Source organism: Varanus komodoensis, unplaced genomic scaffold (genome assembly GCF_004798865.1).
Source record: "Varanus komodoensis strain SLA01 unplaced genomic scaffold, ASM479886v1 scaffold7_1, whole genome shotgun sequence".
Lineage (NCBI taxonomy): Eukaryota > Metazoa > Chordata > Lepidosauria > Squamata > Varanidae > Varanus > Varanus komodoensis.
The window spans coordinates 4285312-4296700 of NW_025336479.1; positions in this window are offsets into that span (position 1 = coordinate 4285312).

Here is an 11389-nt window from a genome sequence, read left to right on the forward strand (position 1 = left end):
TAGTGAACTAAAATGGACAGGAATGGGTGAATTTAATTCAGATGACCATCAGGTATACTACCCCCAGAAGAGTAGCCTTCATAGTCAATAAAAGAGTAGGAAAAGCAGTACTGGGATACAATCTCCAAAATGACAGAATGATCTCAGTTCGAATCCAAGGCAAACCATTCAACTTCACAGTAGTCCAAGTCTATGCCCCAACCACTTATGCCTAACCCTGTCAACAAAAGTTTGTATAGTCAAGGCTATGGTTTTCCCAGTTGCAATGTATGGCTGTGAAAGCTGGGCCATAAGGAAGGCTGAGTGCCAAACGATTGAGGCCTTTGAATTGTGGTGCTGGAGGAGACTCCTGTGAGTCCCTTGGACCGCAAGGCAATCAAACTGGTCAGTCCTAGAGATCAACCCTGACTGCTCTTTAGAAGGCCAGATACTGAGGATGAAACTCAAATACTTTGGCCACCTAATGAGAAGGAAGGACTTCCTGGAGAAGAGCCTGATGCTGGGAACAATTGACGGGAAAAGAAGAAGGGGACGGCAGAGAATGAGGTGGCTGGATGGAGTCACTGAAGCAGTTAGTGTGAGCTTAAGTGGAGTCCGGGGGATGGTGGAGGACAGGAAGGCCTGGAGGAATGTTGGCCATGGGGTCGTGATGGGTCGGACACGACTTCGCGACTAACACCATACCATACCATACCATACCATACCATACCATACCATACCTAGCAATCTGAGTCAGGTCCAGACTTCAGCTGGCAGCCAGTGCAGCTGGAAGAGGACTGGCATAATGTCTTCTTGTGACCAGCTGAAATTTCCAGATCATTTTCAAGGCATTCAAAGCATTGTGGTAATGCAGACTCTCACTACCAGAGCATGGATAAGTGTAGCCAGGCTCTCTGTCCAGAGAGGGCCGTAGTGGGCATATCAGCCTGAGCAGATGAAAGGTGCTCTGTGCCACTGGGTCCACTTGTGCCTCAAGTGACAACTCTGGGTCCAGGAGCACCCCCAGCCACAAACCTTGTCCTTTGGGGGAGGGGTGCAGCTCCATCCAGAACAGGCAGAATTTCACCCAAGTGGACAAATGAACCACCCATTAGCAACAACCCCATCTTGCCTAGATTGAGGCTCACTTCGTTGGCCCTCATCCAACCCATTCCCCTGCTCAGGCACTGATTCAGAGCAGCCACTGCCTCACCTGGCTTTGGTGGGAAAGAGAGGCATAGCTGAGTGTCATTTGCATATTGGTGGCACCGCAGCCCATACCTCTGGATAACCTCCCTCAGCGGTGTTAAGCTGCACAGGGGATAAATGTTGCCTGCAGTACCGCATGGCAAAGCTGCATGGCGCAGAGCCATTATTTATTTATTTATTTATTTATTTATTTATTAAAACATTTTTATGCCGCCCCATTCGCCAAAGCCTCGGGGCGGCTTACATCACTTAATTCCCCAGCACCACCTCCTGGAATTGGCCAGTCAAGTAGGAGTGGAACCACTGCAGTGCAATAGAAGGATACCCTAGTCAATGGTGAAATAGCCACTAAGAGGTCCAGGAGAATCAGCAGGGTCACACTCTCCCTGTCTTTCTCCCAGCGAAGGTCAGCCCACAGGGTGACCAAGGCAGTTTCTATTCCAAAACCAAGACCTGAGCCTGACTGAAATTGAGCTAGATAATCTGCTTCATTCAAGAGTGCCTGCAGCTGTTCAGCCACCATCTGCTCAAGCACCTTGCCCAGGAAAGGGATGTTGGCCACTGGCCTATAGTTATTAACGTCTTCTGGCTCCAGGTCAGACGTTTTCAGGAGTAGCTTAATAACAGCCTCTTTTAAAGAGGCTGGCATCACTCCCTCTCTTGGGGAGGCATTTATTTACAGCCTTCTGGACCCAAGTAGAAATCCCTTCTTTAATTGTTGTAATAAGCCACAAGGGGCAAAGGTCGAGCACATAAATGGGGGGCACCAAGCACCTTGTCCACCTCCTCAGGACTCAGTGACTGAAGCCCATCCAATACAACTAGATCACATGGTGCTCTGGATGCCTCTGCTAGTGGAACTGTGTTAATTGTGGTGTCCAGCTCATGACGAATCTGACTTTATCTTCAAAGTGCAGTGCAGATTCATCACAGCAAGCCACCGAGGGCACCACAGTTAGGTCTTCATTAACTGAAGCATGCTTGTCCCTGTTGCTTTAGTTGCTGACCAATCTGGGATAACAAATTTCAAGCCACTGACATCATGAGTTCCACGTCCAACGGAGACAAAAGGACTGCCAGAGGTATCACTCTGCTTTTCCTCCTATTCCCAGCACTCTCTATAGTGGAGGGAGGGACTTGTGGCCCTCCAGATGGTTTAGCCTACAATCCTATGATCCTTCACCATTGACCATGTTAGCTGGGGCTGATGGGAGCTGTAGGCCAAAATATCTGGAGGGCCACAGATTGCCCATCCCTGTTCTACAATGGTTGCTGTTGTTATTTAAACTTCCCTTTAGCATTCAACATGCACTATCTCTAACCCAGTAACACAACTTTGTTAAAGGGTGACTGTCTGATTACCGAGAAAGGAGGCATGGCTTGGACGGAAAAGGGTTAATGGGTCTAGAAGGACTGCTTGAAGTTACTTAATGCACAGCCCAGGTGCCAGCCTGCTGCTTTTCAGGTGAATGGTTTGGCTAATGGGCCAGAATGAACAGCTGGTGTTTCTTCAGTAGCTGGATCTTCTGTGGGTATTTGGAACAGAAAGATCTCTCTAGGGGGGCAAGTTTTTCCCACCCAACCCACTTTAGGATGATGTAATCTAGGTCTCTGTGTGAGAAACAATAGAAGCAGGTTGAAGGTGGGGGCGGGGGGGGGGAGAGGGAGGCAGAAGGTGAGCTAACACTGAGCTCCAGAAAGCACTTTCTGGAGTTTTTCTCTATGGGCATCTAACGGGGGCAGTCCGTTTGCTTCTCAGCAGGAGTTTCATGCAGTCAGATGCCACCTACATTTAGGTTGTATATTTGTAAAGAAGCCTAAATGTTACGGGAAAGCCATCACCTGATAGTGGTCTTGAGTCTCACCTTTCCTTTTTTTTTTTTTTTAAGGATATATCTATTTATTTAAGACCGCTCATTTCTTATACTAAGGGGCCCAGCAGCATGTGATGCTCTCTCTTGCCAGTGCATCAAGAGCTGCATAGGACATGTGAGTGTAATAGGTGGACACAAAGTTGTGCAGTCTCTAAATTGGCCCCATCCTCACAATGGGTCCCTCTGTGGTGCAGCCCTGAGCTTGGCAAGCTTTAGTGAAAACTGAGAAACAAAGCAACACAGGCAGTGATTTTCAGGTGTGGTTGTATCTGTTTCCAGAGCCTTCCAGTAGACTATCCCTTAATCCTTACTTCTTGTTGTTATGCGCCATCAAGATGTCTGCAATTTCTGGCAATCCCCTGAATGAGTGCCCTCCACAGTGTTCTGTTCTTGACAGCCCTGCTCAGCTCTTGTAAACTTAGGGCTGTAGATTCTCTTATGGAATAGACCCATCTCATAGTTGGGTTTCTTCTTGTTCTTCCTTTAGCTTTCTCTAGAGTTATTGTCTTCTTATTAAGTCCTAACTTCTCTTGATGTGTTCTAAGTATGACAACTTCTGTTTCATCATTTTCACTTCCTGGACAAGTTCTGGCTTGATTAGGACCCACTTGTTGATCTCTCTGTTGCTTCAGGACGTTCACAAAGCTCTCCTGCAGCACCATGTTTTGAATACATCAATATTCTTCCTGTCATCGTTTTCTACTGTCCAGCTTTCACACCCAAACATAATGATTGGATGTGTGGATCATTTTGACCTTGGTCTCCAAAGAAGTTTCATTACACTTGATGTTCTTTTTGAGTTCCTTCATGGCTACCTTTCCATCTTAGCCTTTTAATTTCTTGGCTGTAGCCTCCCTTTGATATTTGAGCAAAGGTATGCAAAACCTTTCGCAATTTAAATTTCTTCATAGTTGACAGTAAAGTTCTGTAATTTTTCTACAGTCGTTATTTTTGTTTTCTTAATGTTCAGCTACATTCTTTCTTTTGCACTTTCTTCTTTCACTTTCACTCATTATTGTCATTATTGTTGCTTTCTGCCAGTAATATATCATCTGCATATCTTAAAGTACTGATGTACCTTCCACCAATTTTCACTCCCTATTCCCTTGATCCTAATCCAGCTTTCTTTATGATAAATTCAGCATACCAGTTTAACAGACAGGAAGATAATATACACTCTTGTCTGATGCCTTTGCCTATGGGAAACCATTCCGTGGTTTCTTCATATTCTGTCTTAACAGTAGCTTTTGGTCTGCAATACAGGTACCCATCAGAACAATCAAGTGTTGAGACACACCTTTTTCATCCAAGGCCATCCATAACATCTCCTGATCCATACAGTCATAGGCTGTTGTCTATAAAGCATAGACTGACCTTCTGAAATTATTTGGTGTGCTTCAGTAGCCAATGTATATTTGTGATATGATCTCAAGTGCCTCTTCCTTTCTGGAATCGAGTTCGAACATCAGACATCTGTCACACCATTTAGGTAACATTCTTAATTTCTAATCGAGGTTTGAATTTCAGTTTGATTTCTTGGATCCTTTGGAACTGGTCTTTTGTTTCTCCTCTATTGTTGTGCTCTTCTATTTATTTGTACTGGCCATTGTAATAGTTCTTTTTTCCTACAGGCTAGTTGCTGAAAAGTTGTATTCCAGGATACTAACTATATTCCTTACCTCCATATAAATTTGTCAGATTTAATAAGATCTGACAGATTGTAATATGTCAGAAGATAACTCAGGTCAGAAGACACATTATGTCAGAAGATGGTCAAGTCAGAATCTTCTTCCTAACATGCCAAATGTCATTAATACTCAGATTCCTTTCTTAGTGAGTGTGGAACATTTGATCAAATTTGTAGTCTGAAATAATAACTTCTGGAAGCCAGTATGTGTACATGAGGCTTCTGCTGATACCTTTTGCCCCCCACTGCCTCTGCTGTCCGAGGCAGAACGTGGGACCAGATGGGCTGTTGATCTAACCCAAGTAAGACTGTTGTCCTGTGCTTCTCACCGCCTCTGCGCATTTCACACACACACATGTGCACAGCAGGAGCATATTATTGCTCACAGATGACACTAATAGTAACAACTGACCCTAGAATGGGCTTCTCCTGCCAAGCCTGTCACCTCTGTGGTCATCACTCAACAGAGGTGACAGAGGCAGCAGAATTAAGAGCTTCTTTATGGAGCAGAAGCGATGACTGAGAAAGATAGCCACACTGATCTGAGAGGGAGTAGATTTGTCTTAGAGTGCTCAAGTGGCTGAAACAAAGCCTTCTGCCACACGGGGGTCCCTGTTGCATTTGCAGATGGCTCTTCGGAGGGCTCGCAACACAGGATGGAGCTAGCCAAGCAGATTAAGCAGAGGCAAATGGTACCTTGGGGCAATGACCGCACAGGTGCTGCTATTGAAATGCAGCAAGGAGCGTCAATGCCCCAAAAGGATCCTGTGGACAAGCAATGGCAGAATGATCCCTGGAAGAGAGGGCAGGTCTGTCGCAAACCCTGAGTAAAAACAAGCGTCCGATTAAGAATTTTCATTTTGCTGCTGAAATTAGATGGCAAGTTGTTGAATTTAAAAGTGGGATAGATTATGAGCTTATGTGTCAGTTCAGCACACAGCAGGCATCCACATCTGCAGCTACCCTGAGTGCATGTGCAGAGATCTAGTGCTTTAGCCACTCTGGAATTAAACTGCTGCAGTTTGTTCACAGTTGCAAAGCATATGCTCCACCGCTGGTTTATGCCCCCCCACCCCGCCAACAACACTGTAGCAAAACCACCAAGGTGATGCCTGCAAGGTCAATAAAGGAACAAAGAATCCACAGGACTGTGCAAAGAAATGCATTTAGGGTGCCATCCTGTGCAAGATTAGGAAAAACTCCAAACGTTCCAGCAAGCCCCAGCACAACAGAGCTGCACTGTTATTGTTGCACAAACTTCCTGATGGCGTGTCTGATAAAGAGACTTCCCCCTATGGAAGGCCAGGCCGAGGCCACGATCGTGTTTTCAGGTTACACTTGGCAGTGGATCCTTTAGGCTTCAGTTGGCCTCCTGGATTCTTTATAATTATGTCTATGCTTAGTTCTGAAACAGAAACAAGTCTCTCACTTGGCTCAGGTCGCTCGGAACAATAAACTGACATGGTTCTAAATCCTTTTCACATGGAAGTGATTTGGAGGATCAGTCCCGTGAATTAAAATCATAATGTGGGAAATGGCCTATTTAAAAAATGCTGGGGAGGGGGGGAGGGGGGCCTCTTCCAGCCAGAGAGCCGAGTTTCATTTCAGACAAGCAAAACGGGAGGGCATTCTAATGGAGAGGGGGCCAAAGGCAGGAGAGGCAGGCCAAAGGCGGGCACAGAATGCAACAAGGCCAACATCTTGTGCCTTAATGCTCTTACTGCTGGTAGCTAAGCCTTAGCGAAGGCACTGCAGTCTTTCAGAATGGGCAAAAAGCACACATGTCAATAATGTGAAGAAGCTTCATCTTATTGGTGGGGAGGGAGGGAAAGGGTGTGAGGCAGGGGAAGGGGCGTGGCCATCCGAAGAGCCCCCGGGGTCCAGATTGGGACCCCAGGCCTGAGTCTTACTACCACTGCTGTAGAAACAGGTTTAAGGAGTGCCCCTTTCCTGTAGGACTATAATGGACTGCTCTTTGAAGTGATGGAGACCCTTTAATCTATATGGCAGGTGCTTAACTGTATGGATAGCATGGCTCATATCCTACAATAGATTGGAAGGTGTGAACAAAGCCTGGAAGGGTAATGCAGTCCTTGACTCAGGTGCCACCTTGCTAGGAAGGACACTTTGTGGTGGTGATGCCTCCTGGCCTTGCTCAGCTGAAAGGCTGGGAGACTGGCACACCTCGTGGCACAGACCAGGGTTCAGCGGTTTCGCCCGAATAGTCTTGTCTTCTGGGCGAGGAAGCAGGACAGCAGGGATGGGCTAACTGAGGTGAACAGGACCACAGACTGATCGGCCGAATCACTCAGACAGGTGTGAACTCCGACAGGTTGTCTCATCCAGCCTTGCTGAAAATGCCTGACTGCTGTTATCTCCTGGGGTACGGATGTTGCAAATGAACATATTTGTTTCTGCTTTAGGGATTTTGCTGTGCATAATAATGCATCTTTCGTAATGAGAACTACAGGAGTTTTATACATTTAAATTTGTCCAATTAATTATCCCAGAATGTTTTTAATATGCTTTATCGCTGTAATTTCATTCTCAAGCAAATATTTCTTACTGGATCAAGCTTTGTTTTGTTTTCTCCTTACTATTTTGAGCATGGTGGCGAAGCAAAGAAAATAAGGGCATGTTCTTGTCCCCCACCCTCACCCCAGCTATATTCAGAAGTATATACTGTAAGCATTTAGCAATAAAAGCAAATTGTGTGTGTGTGTGTGTCTGTGTGTGTTTAAAGAACAGTATCACTTTGCCACTTGCTTTGCAATCGGGAGTATACCATTCAATTGTAAGTTGTTTTCTGTTCATACGTTGAAAAAGGTGGTAGCAACATGCCCAGTACATGGAATGCGTGGCTGATGGATTGAACCGTCCAAAAGATGGCACGTGCTGGAGCTACACAACATTTTATGGAAGTCCACGGTATAGTTCTGCCCCCACCCCCAACTCACTGAAACCCCAGATGTGTCGGGAGATACCGTGTGTGCTTGATTTGGACCAAGGAGTCTTGCATTCAAGATCCTACTCAGTCTAGAAACAAAACTGGGCAACTCATTATGGGTGCTTTGAGATGGAGAGTTCTTAATGTGGCTCTTCCATATTGTCTTACTTAACAGGTTTTCTGTCAGAAGGGAAAAGAGGAATGAAACAGTAGAGAAGGCAAGTAAGGGTAGACATGAAAGAGGTGTTTAAAAGAATGCACAGTGTAGACAAAGTAGAGAGGGAGATACTTTTCTTTCCTTTCCCATAACACTCAAACTCAGGAACATCCCATGAAGCTGTTTGGTGGGAAGTTTAGGACAGATAAAAGAAAGTACTTCTTCACACAGCATATAGTTAAAACTACTGCCCTGGGAAGTGGTGATGGCCACCAGTGCCCAAGGAGGGGTTGGGCAGATTCATGAGGGAAGTGGCTCTCAGTGGCTACTAGTCTTGCTGCTTAGTTAGCTACCTTCTTTTCAGAGGTGGCCTGCCTGCATGCAACAGCCGTATGCTTGGGCAGGAGGAGGTCTTGCACCCATCCTGCCAGAGTAATCCTGTGGGCAGCTGGTCTACCACTGTGGGCATTGAGAGCTAGGCTACACTGACCTTTGGTCTGGTCCAGCATGGCTGTTCTCATGTTCTTACGAGAAACATGGTGGAGAATTAGGGCAGCATTACACATGGAAGACAGCCATGTCTGCCCTGCCCACTGTGCCATAAAATGCCATGAATAGGCACAGTCAACACCTCCTCAGGAAGCACAAAACTAGCCCAAGCTGTCTAGAGGAAAACACTTGGCCTGTTCGGGTGTGAGGCTACAATGGAGTGTCATGTACATGGCCCTGAGCCCTCGAACCGGAAAAGTGTGTTTTGCATGCTTGCTCGCTCTCTCTCTCTGTGTATAACTGCAAATTTTCCCTCTGTTTACTAAAGTCTGAAAATGCATTTTCTTTGAAAAATGCACATTTCAAAGTACAGATCATTAAAAAAACATTTTGGGAGATGTGCTTGTGAACATGGGAATATTTCTCAAAAAAAAAAATCACTGCTTTGCACATCTGCATTTGGGATTGTGAATGTGACATGTTCCTATAATCTGCAAATAGAAATGAAATTCTTATGAATCCCTAAGCTGTGCTTGGGATCCTGTCCAGCCCATTATACTTGGTGGCATATGCCCTGAGATACTGTAAGTATGCACCTAAAATGCAAAACACCTGACTGCAGCACAGATATATTTATGAAAGTATATCATGCAGGCCCACTTGTCTGGGAGTCAGAATTGCCATCTTCTTGTTGAGCTTACACTTTGTAGCAAACACAGGTTTTCCATGGTGAGGTGAAGGGAATGGTCTCACTGCATGAACATACTGCATGCTTCAAGCAGTCCAATGCAAACCTTATCTCAGAATTATCTTTTTAATTGATCTTTCAAAGCATTGCTTTTTCTTTTAAAATAATTAATGGTTTTAGAAATCTATATCCTCAAATGGCTAATCTGTTTGTATAAAAACTACAAACTAAAGGCAAAAACCTTGATGGTTGGAGGACCTACTTTATTCATTTATTTTCCCCTGACACTGCATGTCTGCTTATGCAATAATGTTTGCTTTGTATTCTCTGAAGTGGCTAATCTACATGGGTGCAATGAAAAGGTGGCTTATTAGGCTAATTGCTGATTAAAAAATACTATAAGCAAATATTGCAAAGACACAGAAGGCTGGGGTGGGGGAACAACAAATACAGATCTCAATTTTTCCCTCTGTGAAGTTTTCCCACCAGTAATCAGGCAGTTCAAAGAGACGTCCAGCTAATCCAGTTCCTTCAGGCAGCCTGAATTGATGCTGTTCATTAGCAGTCTCATAATTCTACCTTGCAGAGCTGGATTAATAGAAAGGTGACTATGGAAATTGTCAAGAGACTTGCTAATGTTTGCTGTAAGCCCTTAGAAGGGCTCTCTCCCTCTCGTTCTGGCTGTCCTCCCCATATAAGGCACATTGCTTGCTGTGCAAGGATGCACTACCCACACCTTCACAGGGAATCACTTTTTAGTGGACACAAAGGTGTCCTGCAGGTTGGGTCCTTGAGACTGATGGAATCCAAGAAGGCAAAAATAATTGCGTGCATTTCTTTAATACAAGCAAGGGGAGTCCCCCAAGCTCATTAAAACAGATGGAAGTTTTAAAACCTGTATTACTTCAAAAAAATTAATTTACAGCTGTAGGGCTCAGTGGCCCAGAGAACATTAAAGCGATAAATCCAGAAAGGTGATGTGATTAGAAAAGAACGTTTCTTTGGTTGCAATGTCGAGTGCAAAGCAGGAAAGGAGCAGGGCGTTCTGCGAAAGTTGCACCTTTGTTCCACTGTTCTGGATAGGCATAATGGGAGAAGGTGGAAATTCATTCTAAAGTCAGTGGTGGTGCAGAAACAAGCAAAAAAGCAGTCGAACATTGATTAATTCAAATGTCGGATAATCTAACTTCTTTGCCTTCTTTCCAGCAATCAGTGTATCAGTTTATCTCAATATTCAGTTATTCAAGTTTAAAAAAAAAACATTTTTCAGTTCCTTCACACACAATCCATGAGGTGAGAGGCATCACTAATAACATTCCAGGCTTTGAAACTCAGTTAACAGATGAGCAAATCTATCTTAAAGTGACAGGCACAAATTTGTTGCTCTCAATGCAAAATTCCTCCCTTTTCTTTTTGGCTACATGTCGTTTAGCCAAACCTGCCTGTAAATGGATAGATCTACCCACAGAAACGCGGATCTCCATCAAAGGATCTCCATCTCCCCAACCATGCCTGCAGCCAGCACCTTCTTGTGTCCTGTCATCACTGCCTGGCAGAATGACACCTCTCCACCATGCCCTAACAGAGACTTGTCTTTTTGTCCATTCGCCTCTGCTCCATTTTTATACTCTCCACAACAACCGTGTGAGGTAGGTTTCTCTGAGAGTCACTGACTGGCCCAAAGTCATCCAGTGATGATGAGGAACAGGTTCTCCCAGATCTCCTGTCCAGAGTGCCAACTACCATTGCCACTCTGGCACCCATCTTCCCCACACTCGTCCATGCCATTCCCTGCTTTGTTCTTCTCCATCAACTTCATTCCCCTTGCCCCTCCATGGCACACACTCCTACATGCCAGTTCCTCATACTCTTTCTCAGGCATCCTCCCATCCCTTTGAGTGAGCACGAAGGAGTCCTCCTCCCTCCGCCTTGCCAGAAACACACCATGTCTTCTCAAACACCCGCACAGACCTGAATATTCCCACTGTTAGGGGAATATTCACCACAATTGCCACTGAAATGCACCACAGTCTTTATTCTAACATAGACAAATCTTCCCAACTGCAAACTGAATACTCCAAACAAGAAAGATGATTCTGTAGTAAAGCATATTTTTATTTCAAAGGCTGTTCTGCTCTTTTCATAAATTTATTTTCATATGGAAACTACGGGTTCTTATTGCAAGAATACCTGCTGAAATATTCTGCTTGTGTGCAAACTGAGCTGGCCAAAAGTCGTGCATATAAACTAACTGCTCCCTCATTATAGCTTTCTTCCCCATGCTAGTGTGTGTCCAGGTGTCCAGATATTTTGGAATGAGAGAAATGGCATGACATCTCCACCTGGCCTCTGCAGCAGG